The 17,843-nt window shown below is 47.2% G+C and overlaps 1 long non-coding RNA gene and 1 pseudogene across 2 annotated transcripts in view; one reads left to right on the plus strand and one right to left on the minus strand.

Moving 5' to 3' along the window:
* LOC308196956 (ubiquitin carboxyl-terminal hydrolase 42-like) overlaps positions 1 to 17,843 on the minus strand; it is a 559,714-nt pseudogene that overhangs the window by 353,913 nt on the left and 187,958 nt on the right. The gene's annotated exons all lie outside the window — the stretch shown is intronic.
* Positions 2,032 to 8,585, plus strand: LOC308197152. The gene is made up of 2 exons (XR_013952636.1): positions 2,032 to 3,296; positions 6,706 to 8,585. It is a non-coding gene; the product is annotated as an uncharacterized lncRNA (long non-coding RNA).

The following is a 17,843-nucleotide window of genomic DNA, read 5'->3' on the forward strand; positions in this document are numbered from 1 at the left end:
TCCTAGCCCTCACCACTTGAGCACCACTACCACTCCCATTTCCCCTAGCAGATCTAAACCTCGGAGTTCTCTTCCTAATAGCCATGTCAAGCCTAGCCGTCTACTCAGTCCTATGATCAGGCTGAGCCTCGAACTCAAAATACGCACTAATCGGAGCCCTACGGGCAGTAGCACAGACCATTTCATACGAAGTGACACTGGCCATAATCCTGCTATCAATAATCATACTAAGCGGAAGCTACACACTCAGCTCCTTTGCCGTCGCACAGGAGCCTCTATACTTCATTTTCTCCTCATGACCCCTAGCAATAATATGATACGTATCCACCCTAGCAGAGACAAACCGAGCTCCTTTTGACCTCACAGAGGGTGAATCTGAGCTAGTCTCAGGGTTTAACGTTGAATACGCCGCAGGACCCTTCGCCTTATTCTTCCTAGCTGAATATGCAAACATTATGCTAATAAATACACTTACAGCCATCATATTCCTAAACCCAAGCGCCCTAGGGCCACCCACAGAACTATTCCCCGTCATCCTAGCCACAAAAGTCCTCCTACTATCTTCTGGTTTCTTATGGGTCCGAGCTTCATACCCACGATTCCGATATGACCAACTAATGCACCTACTATGAAAAAACTTCCTACCCCTCACACTAGCTCTGTGCCTCTGACACATCAGCATACCTATCTGCTATGCAGGCCTACCTCCTTACATAAGGAAATGTGCCTGAACTACAAAGGGTCACTATGATAAAGTGAACATAGAGGTATAACAGCCCTCTCATTTCCTGTTGACCTTAGAAAAGTAGGAATTGAACCCACACAAGAGAAATCAAAATTCTCCATACTTCCCTTATATTATTTTCTAGTAGAGTCAGCTAATCAAGCTATCGGGCCCATACCCCGAAAATGATGGTTTAACCCCCTCCTCTACTAATGAACCCTTACGCGACCCCAATCATAACCTTCAGCCTCATCTTGGGCACCACAATCACAATTTCCAGCAACCACTGAGTTCTGTCCTGGACAGGACTGGAGATCAACGCACTAGCCATCATTCCCCTAATTGCCAAATCCCACCACCCACGAGCAGTAGAAGCCGCAACGAAATACTTCCTAACCCAAGCAGCTGCTTCCGCCCTGGTCCTATTCTCTAGCATAACCAATGCCTGAGTCACCGGCCAATGAGACATCACACAAATAAACCACCCAACCTCCTGTCTACTACTGACAGCAGCAATCGCTATTAAACTGGGCCTAGTGCCATTTCACTTCTGATTCCCAGAAGTACTACAAGGATCGCCACTAATAACAGCCCTGCTACTCTCGACCCTCATAAAATTCCCCCCACTAACCCTGCTCCTACTAACATCCAAATCCCTCGACCCAGCTCTACTCACCGCCATGGCCCTAGCCTCAACAGCACTAGGAGGCTGAATAGGACTGAACCAAACACAAACACGCAAAATCCTAGCCTTCTCGTCCATCTCCCACTTAGGCTGAATCGCCATCATCCTAGTTTACAGCCCCAAATTGGCCTTACTTACCTTCTACCTATACACAATCATAACATCAGCCGTATTCCTAGCCCTTAACAAAATCAAAGCCCTTAACCTATCCATGATCACAACCTCATGAACAAAAACCCCAGTGCTAAACGCCACCCTAATACTAGTACTTTTATCCCTAGCAGGCCTCCCCCCATTAACAGGCTTTATACCAAAGTGACTTATCATCCAAGAACTAACTAAACAGGAAATAACACCAGCAGCCATGGCAATTGCCATGCTATCACTGCTCAGCCTCTTCTTCTACCTACGCCTCGCATACCACTCAACAATTACCCTTCCCCCCAACTCCTCTAACCACATAAAACAATGATACACTAGCAAAGCCCCAAGCACACCTACTGCGGTCCTTGCCTCACTATCAATCCTCTTACTTCCCCTGTCCCCAATAATACATGCCATTGTCTAGAAACTTAGGATAACACCCCAAACCGAAGGCCTTCAAAGCCTTAAATAAGAGTTAAACCCTCTTAGTTTCTGCACATTAAGACTTACAGAATATTAACCTGTATCTTCTGAATGCAAGTCAGACGCTTTAATTAAGCTAAAGCCTCCCTAGACAGATGGGCTTCGATCCCACAAAACTCTAGTTAACAGCTAAATGCCTAAACCAATTGGCTTCTGCCTACAAAGACCCTGACGCACCCTAGTGCGCATCGATGAGCTTGCAACTCAACATGAATTTCACTACAGAGCCGATAAGAAGAGGAATTAAACCTCTGTAAAAAGGACTACAGCCTAACGCTTCAACACTCAGCCATCTTACCCGTCACCTTCATCAACCGATGACTATTTTCCACTAACCATAAGGATATTGGCACCCTGTACCTCATCTTCGGGGCATGAGCAGGAATAGTCGGCACCGCACTCAGCCTATTAATCCGCGCAGAACTAGGACAACCAGGAACTCTCCTAGGCGACGACCAAATTTACAATGTAATCGTTACCGCTCACGCCTTTGTAATAAGCTTCTTTATAGTCATACCCATCATGATCGGAGGATTCGGCAACTGATTAGTCCCCCTCATAATCGGTGCCCCCGACATAGCATTCCCGCGAATAAACAACATAAGCTTTTGACTCCTCCCCCCATCATTCCTCCTCCTACTAGCCTCATCCACTGTAGAAGCTGGCGCCGGCACAGGCTGAACTGTCTACCCTCCCCTAGCAGGTGACCTTGCCCACGCCGGAGCTTCAGTAGACCTGGCTATCTTCTCACTCCACTTAGCCGGTATCTCCTCCATCCTTGGGGCCATCAACTTTATCACCACAGCCATCAACATAAAACCCCCCGCACTCTCACAATACCAAACCCCACTATTTGTCTGATCCGTACTAATTACCGCCATCCTACTCCTTCTATCACTCCCCGTACTCGCCGCCGGTATTACAATATTACTAACTGATCGAAACCTAAACACCACATTCTTCGACCCCGCTGGAGGAGGAGACCCAATCCTGTACCAACACCTATTCTGATTCTTCGGACACCCAGAAGTCTATATTCTGATCCTACCGGGGTTCGGAATCATCTCACACGTAGTCACGTACTACTCAGGCAAAAAGGAGCCCTTCGGCTACATGGGAATAGTCTGAGCCATACTATCCATCGGCTTCCTAGGATTCATCGTCTGAGCTCACCACATGTTTACAGTAGGAATAGACGTTGATACCCGAGCCTACTTTACATCAGCCACTATAATCATTGCCATCCCTACCGGAATCAAAGTATTTAGCTGACTAGCCACCCTGCACGGAGGAACAATCAAATGAGACCCCCCCCCAATACTATGAGCTCTAGGATTTATCTTCCTATTTACCATCGGAGGATTAACAGGAATCGTTCTTGCAAACTCTTCCCTAGACATCGCCCTGCACGACACGTACTACGTAGTTGCCCACTTCCACTACGTCCTATCCATAGGCGCCGTCTTTGCCATTCTAGCAGGATTTACTCACTGATTCCCACTACTCACTGGGTTTACCCTACACCAAACATGAGCAAAAGCCCACTTCGGGGTAATATTTACAGGAGTAAACCTAACGTTCTTCCCCCAGCACTTCCTAGGCCTAGCAGGAATACCCCGACGATACTCGGACTATCCCGACGCCTACACACTATGAAACACCATTTCCTCCTAGTCCTAGGACTTAGAGAAACTCCAGTACTAAAAATAGTAAACACAAGCAATAATTTCATATACTTCACTCTCACTCACCACTCAACTATCAGCTAACCACACCCCCGTCCACATAGCTTAACACAAAGCATGGCACTGAAGTTGCCAAGATGGCATAAAACATGCCTGCGGACAAAAGACTTAGTCCTAACCTTACGGTTGGTTTTTGCTAAATATATACATGCAAGTATCCGCGCCCCAGTGTAAACGCCCTCGACCACCTACCCCCATACAGGCCTTGAGGAGCGGGTATCAGGCACACCCAAGTAGTAGCCCAAGGCGCCTCGCTAAGCCACGCCCCCACGGGTATTCAGCAGTAATTAACATTAAGCAATGAGTGCAAACTTGACTTAGTTATAGCAACAGCCTAACTTCAAGGGTTGGTAAATCTTGTGCCAGCCACCGCGGTCATACAAGAAACCCAAATCAACCGTCCTATTGACACGGCGTAAAGAGTGGTAAAATGCCTATCCTAGCTAACTAAGATCAAAATGCAACTAAGCTGTCATAAGTCCAAGATGCACCTAAACACACCATTAAGATGATCTTAGGAACTAACGACTGATTTAAACCCACGAAAGCCAGGGCCCAAACTGGGATTAGATACCCCACTATGCCTGGCCCTAAATCTTGATACTTACTTTACCGAAGTATCCGCCAGAGAACTACGAGCACAAACGCTTAAAACTCTAAGGACTTGGCGGTGCCCCAAACCCACCTAGAGGAGCCTGTTCTACAATCGATAATCCCCGATTAACCCAACCACCCCTTGCCAACACAGCCTACATACCGCCGTCGCCAGCCCACCTCGAATGAGAGCACAACAGTGGACACAATAGCACCCCGCTAATAAGACAGGTCAAGGTATAGCCTATGGAGTGGAAGAAATGGGCTACATTCCCTATTCATAGGGCACACGGAAAGAAGCGTGAAACCACTTCTGGAAGGCGGATTTAGCAGTAAAGTGGGACAATAGAGCCTACTTTAAGCCGGCCCTGGGGCACGTACATGGTTAAACATGACTGTTAGTAGTGTGGCGAGCCATAGTGGGAAGGCTAGGGCTATGTTCATAGATAGTTGGGTGGTTGGGGTGAATGTATATGGAAGGAGGCCTAGAAGGTTGATTGTAAGAAGTATGATTATTAGGGATGTAAATATTATGGCTCATTTGTGGCCATTTTTGTTGAGTGGGACTATTAGTTGTTTTGTGATTAGGTGAAGGAGTCATGTTTGGATAGTAGAAAGGCGGTTGTTGATTCATCGGTTGTTTGGGGACGGGAATAGTAGGGCTGGGAAGAGTAGGGATAGTAGGATTAAGGGGATGCCAAATAGATTGGGGCTGGAAAATTGGTCAAAGAAGCTTAGGTTCATGGTCAGGATCATGGTGTGGGTTTGGTAGTGAGGGAGGTCTTATTTGATGGGGGGTTGGTTGTGGTGAAGGCTAGTAGTTTTGGTTGGATGAGGAGTGCTAGGGTTAATCAGGTTATAATTATGATTGAAAATCATGGTGCGGGGTTAAGCTGTGGCATATCATTAAGGAGGGGGAAGTCCCTCTTTGGCTAGCTTAAAAGGCTAGTGCTGTTGCATAGCTTCTTAATGATTAGGATGATGATAGAAGGGACGATCAGGCCTCGAAATGTGGGAGTGGGGTTGATTCTACTACAATGGGTATGTAGCTGTGATTAGCCCCGCAAATTTCTGAGCATTGTCCGTAAAAAATCCCAGGCCGGGTGGTAATGAATGAAGTTTGGTTTAGTCGGCCTGGGATTGCGTCTGTTTTAACTCCGAGCGTTGGGACTGCTCAGGAGTGGAGTACGTCTCCTGCAGTAATGATCACGCGGATGGGGGATTCTATTGGGATAACTACGCGGTGGTCAACTTCTAGCAGTCGGAAGTGGCCGTTGGGTAAGTCTGGGGTGGGCACTATGTAGGAGTCGAATGATAGGTCTTTGAAGTCTGTGTATTCGTAGCTTCAGTATCATTGGTGGCCGATGGCTTTTAGGGTGAGGTCTGGTTCATCGATTTTGTCCATTATGTAGAGGATTTGTAGGGATGGGAGGGCGAGGAGTACCAGGACGATAGCAGGTAGGATTGTCCAGATCAGCTCTACTTCTTGGGCGTCTACAGCATTGGACGAGAGTTTTTCTGTTAGTATGTGGGCTAAAAGGTAGAGAACTAGGCTGCAGATAGCTAGGGCAACGATTAGGGCGTGGTCGTGGAATTCAACGAGTTCTTCTATGATGGGTGATGAGGCGTCTTGGAATCCTAGTTGGGAGTGGTTGGCCACATGAGATGTACAGGATTTTTACCTGTGATTTAGTCTTGACAAGGCTATGTAATTGGTTTACTAACGTCTCATAAGAAAGAAGCATGAGCGGTTAATGCAGTTGGCTTGAAACCAGCATGTGAGGGTTCGATTCCTTCCTTTCTTGTACTTGGACGAAGGCCGGTTCCTCGAAAGTATGGTATGGGGGAGGGCAGCCGTGGATTCATTCAACGTTTGTGGTAGTTAGTTCTGGTTGTAGGACTTTTCGTTTGGCCGGAAAGGCTTCTCAGATGATGAATATTAGTATGATTACGGCTACTATTGAGATTAGGGAGCCGATGGAGGAAATGGTGTTTCATAGTGTGTAGGCGTCGGGATAGTCCGAGTATCGTCGGGGTATTCCTGCTAGGCCTAGGAAGTGCTGGGGGAAGAACGTTAGGTTTACTCTTGTAAATATTACCCCGAAGTGGGCTTTTGCTCATGTTTGGTGTAGGGTAAACCCAGTGAGTAGTGGGAATCAGTGAGTAAATCCTGCTAGAATGGCAAAGACGGCGCCTATGGATAGGACGTAGTGGAAGTGGGCAACTACGTAGTACGTGTCATGCAGGGCGATGTCTAGGGAAGAGTTTGCAAGAACGATTCCTGTTAATCCTCCGATGGTAAATAGGAAGATAAATCCTAGAGCTCATAGTATTGGGGGGGTCTCATTTGATTGTTCCTCCGTGCAGGGTGGCTAGTCAGCTAAATACTTTGATTCCGGTAGGGATGGCAATGATTATAGTGGCTGATGTAAAGTAGGCTCGGGTATCAACGTCTATTCCTACTGTAAACATGTGGTGAGCTCAGACGATGAATCCTAGGAAGCCGATGGATAGTATGGCTCAGACTATTCCCATGTAGCCGAAGGGCTCCTTTTTGCCTGAGTAGTACGTGACTACGTGTGAGATGATTCCGAACCCCGGTAGGATCAGAATATAGACTTCTGGGTGTCCGAAGAATCAGAATAGGTGTTGGTACAGGATTGGGTCTCCTCCTCCAGCGGGGTCGAAGAATGTGGTGTTTAGGTTTCGATCAGTTAGTAATATTGTAATACCGGCGGCGAGTACGGGGAGTGATAGAAGGAGTAGGATGGCGGTAATTAGTACGGATCAGACAAATAGTGTCCACTTCCACTACGTCCTATCCATAGGCGCCGTCTTTGCCATTCTAGCAGGATTTACTCACTGATTCCCACTACTCACTGGGTTTACCCTACACCAAACATGAGCAAAAGCCCACTTCGGGGTAATATTTACAGGAGTAAACCTAACGTTCTTCCCCCAGCACTTCCTAGGCCTAGCAGGAATACCCCGACGATACTCGGACTATCCCGACGCCTACACACTATGAAACACCATTTCCTCCTAGTCCTAGGACTTAGAGAAACTCCAGTACTAAAAATAGTAAACACAAGCAATAATTTCATATACTTCACTCTCACTCACCACTCAACTATCAGCTAACCACACCCCCGTCCACATAGCTTAACACAAAGCATGGCACTGAAGTTGCCAAGATGGCATAAAACATGCCTGCGGACAAAAGACTTAGTCCTAACCTTACGGTTGGTTTTTGCTAAATATATACATGCAAGTATCCGCGCCCCAGTGTAAACGCCCTCGACCACCTACCCCCATACAGGCCTTGAGGAGCGGGTATCAGGCACACCCAAGTAGTAGCCCAAGACGCCTCGCTAAGCCACGCCCCCACGGGTATTCAGCAGTAATTAACATTAAGCAATGAGTGCAAACTTGACTTAGTTATAGCAACAGCCTAACTTCAAGGGTTGGTAAATCTTGTGCCAGCCACCGCGGTCATACAAGAAACCCAAATCAACCGTCCTATTGACACGGCGTAAAGAGTGGTAAAATGCCTATCCTAGCTAACTAAGATCAAAATGCAACTAAGCTGTCATAAGCCCAAGATGCACCTAAACACACCATTAAGATGATCTTAGGAACTAACGACTGATTTAAACCCACGAAAGCCAGGGCCCAAACTGGGATTAGATACCCCACTATGCCTGGCCCTAAATCTTGATACTTACTTTACCGAAGTATCCGCCAGAGAACTACGAGCACAAACGCTTAAAACTCTAAGGACTTGGCGGTGCCCCAAACCCACCTAGAGGAGCCTGTTCTACAATCGATAATCCCCGATTAACCCAACCACCCCTTGCCAACACAGCCTACATACCGCCGTCGCCAGCCCACCTCGAATGAGAGCACAACAGTGGACACAATAGCACCCCGCTAATAAGACAGGTCAAGGTATAGCCTATGGAGTGGAAGAAATGGGCTACATTCCCTATTCATAGGGCACACGGAAAGAAGCGTGAAACCACTTCTGGAAGGCGGATTTAGCAGTAAAGTGGGACAATAGAGCCTACTTTAAGCCGGCCCTGGGGCACGTACATACCGCCCGTCACCCTCCTCAAAAGCCACATCCCACATAACTAATACCATAAATACGCTGAAGATGAGGTAAGTCGTAACAAGGTAAGTGTACCGGAAGGTGTACTTAGAATATCAAGACGTAGCTATAACACCAAAGCACTCAGCTTACACCTGAAAGATATCTACTAGACCGGATCGTCTTGAAGCCCCCCCTCTAGCTCAACCACACAAATAGTACACCAAAACTAAAGAATTTACTAAACTAATTAAACTAAAGCATTTTACAGTCTTAGTATAGGCGATAGAAAAGACACTTAGACGCGATAGAGACCCCAGTACCGTAAGGGAAAGATGAAATAGCAGTGAAACAATCAAAGCGACAGACAGCAAAGATCAACCCTTGTACCTTTTGCATCATGGTTTAGCGAGAACAACCAAGCAAAGTGAACTAAAGTTTGCCCCCCCGAAACCCAAGCGAGCTACTTTCAAGCAGTTAAAGAGAGCGAACCCGTCTCTGTTGCAAAAGAGTGGGATGACTTGTCAGTAGAGGTGAAAAGCCAACCGAGCTGGGTGATAGCTGGTTACCTGTGAAACGAATCTAAGTTCCCCCTTAATCCTCCCTACCGGACATCCTGAACCCTAATGAGATGATTAAGAGCTATTTAATGGAGGGACAGCTCCATTAAAAAAGGACACAACCTCGACTAGCGGATAATTCTTACTACTGATCCTACCGTGGGCCCTAAAGCAGCCATCAAAAAAGAGTGCGTCAAAGCTCCACCACCTAAAAATACCAAAATAAGATGATTCCCTTATCACAAACAGGTCAACCTATGAATATAGGAGAATTAATGCTAAAATAAGTAACTCAGGGCCACACCCCTCTAACGGCGCAAGCTTACATAGAAACATTATTAACAGACCTAGACAGATACAAAAACCCCTACAAGACCACGTATTAACTAACCCTGTTAACCCGACTCAGGAGCGCCTATAAGAGCGATTAAAATCTGTGAAAGGAACTCGGCAAATTAATAAGGCCCGACTGTTTACCAAAAACATAGCCTTCAGCAAATTAAACAAGTATTGAAGGTGATGCCTGCCCGGTGACTTAGGTTTAACGGCCGCGGTATCCTAACCGTGCAAAGGTAGCGCAATCAATTGTCCCATAAATCGAGACTTGTATGAATGGCTAAACGAGGTCTTAACTGTCTCTCACAGATAATCAGTGAAATTGATCTCCCCGTGCAAAAGCGGGGATGTGAACATAAGACGAGAAGACCCTGTGGAACTTAAAAATCAACGACCACCGCGAATCCTCAATCAACCCCACTGGGGCCACTACCATCGCAGAGCCTGGTCGATATTTTTCGGTTGGGGCGACCTTGGAGGAGAACAAATCCTCCAAAAACAAGACCATACCTCTTTACCTAGAGCTACCCCTCAAAGTGCTAACAGTGACCAGACCCAATATAATTGATTAATGGACCAAGCTACCCCAGGGATAACAGCGCAATCCCCCTCAAGAGCCCATATCGACAGGGGGGTTTACGACCTCGATGTTGGATCAGGACATCCTAATGGTGCAGCCGCTATTAAGGGTTCGTTTGTTCAACGATTAACAGTCCTACGTGATCTGAGTTCAGACCGGAGCAATCCAGGTCGGTTTCTATCTATGACACACTCTCCCCAGTACGAAAGGACCGGGAAAGTGGGGCCAATACCACAAGCACGCCCCCCCCCTCTAAGCAGTGAAACCAACTAAACCGTGAAGAGGGCCTTCCCCCACCACTTTCAATCCTAGAAAAGGACCAGCTAGAGTGGCAGAGCCCGGCAAGTGCAGAAGGCTTAAGCCCTTTCCCCAGAGGTTCAAATCCTCTCCCTAGCTTCACCCATGATTCAAATAACAACACTAAGCTGCCTCATTATATCCCTCCTATACATCATCCCAATCCTGATTGCCGTAGCCTTCCTAACCCTAGTAGAACGGAAAATCCTAAGCTACATACAATCCCACAAAGGCCCTAAAGTTGTCGGGCCTTTTGGCCTACTTCAACCATTTGCGGACGGACTGAAACTATTTACCAAAGAGCCCATCCGACCCTCTACCTCTTCCCCACTTCTATTCATTCTGATACCAATACTAGCCCTTGTCCTAGCCCTCACCACTTGAGCACCACTACCACTCCCATTTCCCCTAGCAGATCTAAACCTCGGAGTTCTCTTCCTAATAGCCATGTCAAGCCTAGCCGTCTACTCAGTCCTATGATCAGGCTGAGCCTCGAACTCAAAATACGCACTAATCGGAGCCCTACGGGCAGTAGCACAGACCATTTCATACGAAGTGACACTGGCCATAATCCTGCTATCAATAATCATACTAAGCGGAAGCTACACACTCAGCTCCTTTGCCGTCGCACAGGAGCCTCTATACTTCATTTTCTCCTCATGACCCCTAGCAATAATATGATACGTATCCACCCTAGCAGAGACAAACCGAGCTCCTTTTGACCTCACAGAGGGTGAATCTGAGCTAGTCTCAGGGTTTAACGTTGAATACGCCGCAGGACCCTTCGCCTTATTCTTCCTAGCTGAATATGCAAACATTATGCACTTACATATACACTTACAGCCATCATATTCCTAAACCCAAGCGCCCTAGGGCCACCCACAGAACTATTCCCCGTCATCCTAGCCACAAAAGTCCTCCTACTATCTTCTGGTTTCTTATGGGTCCGAGCTTCATACCCACGATTCCGATATGACCAACTAATGCACCTACTATGAAAAAACTTCCTACCCCTCACACTAGCTCTGTGCCTCTGACACATCAGCATACCTATCTGCTATGCAGGCCTACCTCCTTACATAAGGAAATGTGCCTGAATTACAAAGGGTCACTATGATAAAGTGAACATAGAGGTATAACAGCCCTCTCATTTCCTGTTGACCTTAGAAAAGTAGGAATTGAACCCACACAAGAGAAATCAAAATTCTCCATACTTCCCTTATATTATTTTCTAGTAGAGTCAGCTAATCAAGCTATCGGGCCCATACCCCGAAAATGATGGTTTAACCCCCTCCTCTACTAATGAACCCTTACGCGACCCCAATCATAACCTTCAGCCTCATCTTGGGCACCACAATCACAATTTCCAGCAACCACTGAGTTCTGGCCTGGACAGGACTGGAGATCAACGCACTAGCCATCATTCCCCTAATTGCCAAATCCCACCACCCACGAGCAGTAGAAGCCGCAACGAAATACTTCCTAACCCAAGCAGCTGCTTCCGCCCTGGTCCTATTCTCTAGCATAACCAATGCCTGAGTCACCGGCCAATGAGACATCACACAAATAAACCACCCAACCTCCTGTCTACTACTGACAGCAGCAATCGCTATTAAACTGGGCCTAGTGCCATTTCACTTCTGATTCCCAGAAGTACTACAAGGATCGCCACTAATAACAGCCCTGCTACTCTCGACCCTCATAAAATTCCCCCCACTAACCCTGCTCCTACTAACATCCAAATCCCTCGACCCAGCTCTACTCACCGCCATGGCCCTAGCCTCAACAGCACTAGGAGGCTGAATAGGACTGAACCAAACACAAACACGCAAAATCCTAGCCTTCTCGTCCATCTCCCACTTAGGCTGAATCGCCATCATCCTAGTTTACAGCCCCAAATTGGCCTTACTTACCTTCTACCTATACACAATCATAACATCAGCCGTATTCCTAGCCCTTAACAAAATCAAAGCCCTTAACCTATCCATGATCACAACCTCATGAACAAAAACCCCAGTGCTAAACGCCACCCTAATACTAGTACTTTTATCCCTAGCAGGCCTCCCCCCATTAACAGGCTTTATACCAAAGTGACTTATCATCCAAGAACTAACTAAACAGGAAATAACACCAGCAGCCATGGCAATTGCCATGCTATCACTGCTCAGCCTCTTCTTCTACCTACGCCTCGCATACCACTCAACAATTACCCTTCCCCCCAACTCCTCTAACCACATAAAACAATGATACACTAGCAAAGCCCCAAGCACACCTACTGCGGTCCTTGCCTCACTATCAATCCTCTTACTTCCCCTGTCCCCAATAATACATGCCATTGTCTAGAAACTTAGGATAACACCCCAAACCGAAGGCCTTCAAAGCCTTAAATAAGAGTTAAACCCTCTTAGTTTCTGCACATTAAGACTTACAGAATATTAACCTGTATCTTCTGAATGCAAGTCAGACGCTTTAATTAAGCTAAAGCCTCCCTAGACAGATGGGCTTCGATCCCACAAAACTCTAGTTAACAGCTAAATGCCTAAACCAATTGGCTTCTGCCTACAAAGACCCTGACGCACCCTAGTGCGCATCGATGAGCTTGCAACTCAACATGAATTTCACTACAGAGCCGATAAGAAGAGGAATTAAACCTCTGTAAAAAGGACTACAGCCTAACGCTTCAACACTCAGCCATCTTACCCGTCACCTTCATCAACCGATGACTATTTTCCACTAACCATAAGGATATTGGCACCCTGTACCTCATCTTCGGGGCATGAGCAGGAATAGTCGGCACCGCACTCAGCCTATTAATCCGCGCAGAACTAGGACAACCAGGAACTCTCCTAGGCGACGACCAAATTTACAATGTAATCGTTACCGCTCACGCCTTTGTAATAAGCTTCTTTATAGTCATACCCATCATGATCGGAGGATTCGGCAACTGATTAGTCCCCCTCATAATCGGTGCCCCCGACATAGCATTCCCGCGAATAAACAACATAAGCTTTTGACTCCTCCCCCCATCATTCCTCCTCCTACTAGCCTCATCCACTGTAGAAGCTGGCGCCGGCACAGGCTGAACTGTCTACCCTCCCCTAGCAGGTGACCTTGCCCACGCCGGAGCTTCAGTAGACCTGGCTATCTTCTCACTCCACTTAGCCGGTATCTCCTCCATCCTTGGGGCCATCAACTTTATCACCACAGCCATCAACATAAAACCCCCCGCACTCTCACAATACCAAACCCCACTATTTGTCTGATCCGTACTAATTACCGCCATCCTACTCCTTCTATCACTCCCCGTACTCGCCGCCGGTATTACAATATTACTAACTGATCGAAACCTAAACACCACATTCTTCGACCCCGCTGGAGGAGGAGACCCAATCCTGTACCAACACCTATTCTGATTCTTCGGACACCCAGAAGTCTATATTCTGATCCTACCGGGGTTCGGAATCATCTCACACGTAGTCACGTACTACTCAGGCAAAAAGGAGCCCTTCGGCTACATGGGAATAGTCTGAGCCATACTATCCATCGGCTTCCTAGGATTCATCGTCTGAGCTCACCACATGTTTACAGTAGGAATAGACGTTGATACCCGAGCCTACTTTACATCAGCCACTATAATCATTGCCATCCCTACCGGAATCAAAGTATTTAGCTGACTAGCCACCCTGCACGGAGGAACAATCAAATGAGACCCCCCCAATACTATGAGCTCTAGGATTTATCTTCCTATTTACCATCGGAGGATTAACAGGAATCGTTCTTGCAAACTCTTCCCTAGACATCGCCCTGCACGACACGTACTACGTAGTTGCCCACTTCCACTACGTCCTATCCATAGGCGCCGTCTTTGCCATTCTAGCAGGATTTACTCACTGATTCCCACTACTCACTGGGTTTACCCTACACCAAACATGAGCAAAAGCCCACTTCGGGGGCCCACACGAAAGCCAGGGCCCAAACTGGGATTAGATACCCCACTATGCCTGGCCCTAAATCTTGATACTTACTTTACCGAAGTATCCGCCAGAGAACTACGAGCACAAACGCTTAAAACTCTAAGGACTTGGCGGTGCCCCAAACCCACCTAGAGGAGCCTGTTCTACAATCGATAATCCCCGATTAACCCAACCACCCCTTGCCAACACAGCCTACATACCGCCGTCGCCAGCCCACCTCGAATGAGAGCACAACAGTGGACACAATAGCACCCCGCTAATAAGACAGGTCAAGGTATAGCCTATGGAGTGGAAGAAATGGGCTACATTCCCTATTCATAGGGCACACGGAAAGAAGCGTGAAACCACTTCTGGAAGGCGGATTTAGCAGTAAAGTGGGACAATAGAGCCTACTTTAAGCCGGCCCTGGGGCACGTACATGGTTAAACATGACTGTTAGTAGTGTGGCGAGCCATAGTGGGAAGGCTAGGGCTATGTTCATAGATAGTTGGGTGGTTGGGGTGAATGTATATGGAAGGAGGCCTAGAAGGTTGATTGTAAGAAGTATGATTATTAGGGATGTAAATATTATGGCTCATTTGTGGCCATTTTTGTTGAGTGGGACTATTAGTTGTTTTGTGATTAGGTGAAGGAGTCATGTTTGGATAGTAGAAAGGCGGTTGTTGATTCATCGGTTGTTTGGGGACGGGAATAGTAGGGCTGGGAAGAGTAGGGATAGTAGGATTAAGGGGATGCCAAATAGATTGGGGCTGGAAAATTGGTCAAAGAAGCTTAGGTTCATGGTCAGGATCATGGTGTGGGTTTGGTAGTGAGGGAGGTCTTATTTGATGGGGGGTTGGTTGTGGTGAAGGCTAGTAGTTTTGGTTGGATGAGGAGTGCTAGGGTTAATCAGGTTATAATTATGATTGAAAATCATGGTGCGGGGTTAAGCTGTGGCATATCATTAAGGAGGGGGAAGTCCCTCTTTGGCTAGCTTAAAAGGCTAGTGCTGTTGCATAGCTTCTTAATGATTAGGATGATGATAGAAGGGACGATCAGGCCTCGAAATGTGGGAGTGGGGTTGATTCTACTACAATGGGTATGTAGCTGTGATTAGCCCCGCAAATTTCTGAGCATTGTCCGTAAAAAATCCCAGGCCGGGTGGTAATGAATGAAGTTTGGTTTAGTCGGCCTGGGATTGCGTCTGTTTTAACTCCGAGCGTTGGGACTGCTCAGGAGTGGAGTACGTCTCCTGCAGTAATGATCACGCGGATGGGGGATTCTATTGGGATAACTACGCGGTGGTCAACTTCTAGCAGTCGGAAGTGGCCGTTGGGTAAGTCTGGGGTGGGCACTATGTAGGAGTCGAATGATAGGTCTTTGAAGTCTGTGTATTCGTAGCTTCAGTATCATTGGTGGCCGATGGCTTTTAGGGTGAGGTCTGGTTCATCGATTTTGTCCATTATGTAGAGGATTTGTAGGGATGGGAGGGCGAGGAGTACCAGGACGATAGCAGGTAGGATTGTCCAGATCAGCTCTACTTCTTGGGCGTCTACAGCATTGGACGAGAGTTTTTCTGTTAGTATGTGGGCTAAAAGGTAGAGAACTAGGCTGCAGATAGCTAGGGCAACGATTAGGGCGTGGTCGTGGAATTCAACGAGTTCTTCTATGATGGGTGATGAGGCGTCTTGGAATCCTAGTTGGGAGTGGTTGGCCACATGAGATGTACAGGATTTTTACCTGTGATTTAGTCTTGACAAGGCTATGTAATTGGTTTACTAACGTCTCATAAGAAAGAAGCATGAGCGGTTAATGCAGTTGGCTTGAAACCAGCATGTGAGGGTTCGATTCCTTCCTTTCTTGTACTTGGACGAAGGCCGGTTCCTCGAAAGTATGGTATGGGGGAGGGCAGCCGTGGATTCATTCAACGTTTGTGGTAGTTAGTTCTGGTTGTAGGACTTTTCGTTTGGCCGGAAAGGCTTCTCAGATGATGAATATTAGTATGATTACGGCTACTATTGAGATTAGGGAGCCGATGGAGGAAATGGTGTTTCATAGTGTGTAGGCGTCGGGATAGTCCGAGTATCGTCGGGGTATTCCTGCTAGGCCTAGGAAGTGCTGGGGGAAGAACGTTAGGTTTACTCCTGTAAATATTACCCCGAAGTGGGCTTTTGCTCATGTTTGGTGTAGGGTAAACCCAGTGAGTAGTGGGAATCAGTGAGTAAATCCTGCTAGAATGGCAAAGACGGCGCCTATGGATAGGACGTAGTGGAAGTGGGCAACTACGTAGTACGTGTCGTGCAGGGCGATGTCTAGGGAAGAGTTTGCAAGAACGATTCCTGTTAATCCTCCGATGGTAAATAGGAAGATAAATCCTAGAGCTCATAGTATTGGGGGGGGTCTCATTTGATTGTTCCTCCGTGCAGGGTGGCTAGTCAGCTAAATACTTTGATTCCGGTAGGGATGGCAATGATTATAGTGGCTGATGTAAAGTAGGCTCGGGTATCAACGTCTATTCCTACTGTAAACATGTGGTGAGCTCAGACGATGAATCCTAGGAAGCCGATGGATAGTATGGCTCAGACTATTCCCATGTAGCCGAAGGGCTCCTTTTTGCCTGAGTAGTACGTGACTACGTGTGAGATGATTCCGAACCCCGGTAGGATCAGAATATAGACTTCTGGGTGTCCGAAGAATCAGAATAGGTGTTGGTACAGGATTGGGTCTCCTCCTCCAGCGGGGTCGAAGAATGTGGTGTTTAGGTTTCGATCAGTTAGTAATATTGTAATACCGGCGGCGAGTACGGGGAGTGATAGAAGGAGTAGGATGGCGGTAATTAGTACGGATCAGACAAATAGTGGGGTTTGGTATTGTGAGAGTGCGGGGGGTTTTATGTTGATGGCTGTGGTGATAAAGTTGATGGCCCCAAGGATGGAGGAGATACCGGCTAAGTGGAGTGAGAAGATAGCCAGGTCTACTGAAGCTCCGGCGTGGGCAAGGTCACCTGCTAGGGGAGGGTAGACAGTTCAGCCTGTGCCGGCGCCAGCTTCTACAGTGGATGAGGCTAGTAGGAGGAGGAATGATGGGGGGAGGAGTCAAAAGCTTATGTTGTTTATTCGCGGGAATGCTATGTCGGGGGCACCGATTATGAGGGGGACTAATCAGTTGCCGAATCCTCCGATCATGATGGGTAAGACTATAAAGAAGCTTATTACAAAGGCGTGAGCGGTAACGATTACATTGTAAATTTGGTCGTCGCCTAGGAGAGTTCCTGGTTGTCCTAGTTCTGCGCGGATTAATAGGCTGAGTGCGGTGCCGACTATTCCTGCTCATGCCCCGAAGATGAGGTACAGGGTGCCAATATCCTTATGGTTAGTGGAAAATAGTCATCGGTTGATGAAGGTGACGGGTAAGATGGCTGAGTGTTGAAGCATTAGGCTGTAGTCCTTTTTACAGAGGTTTAATTCCTCTTCTTATCGGCTCTGTAGTGAAATTCATGTTGAGTTGCAAGCTCATCGATGCGCACTAGGGTGCGTCAGGGTCTTTGTAGGCAGAAGCCAATTGGTTTAGGCATTTAGCTGTTAACTAGAGTTTTGTGGGATCGAAGCCCATCTGTCTAGGGAGGCTTTAGCTTAATTAAAGCGTCTGACTT

This window comes from Anser brachyrhynchus (genome assembly GCF_964034855.1).
Source record: "Anser brachyrhynchus genome assembly, chromosome: 6".
Taxonomy (NCBI): Eukaryota; Metazoa; Chordata; class Aves; order Anseriformes; family Anatidae; genus Anser; species Anser brachyrhynchus.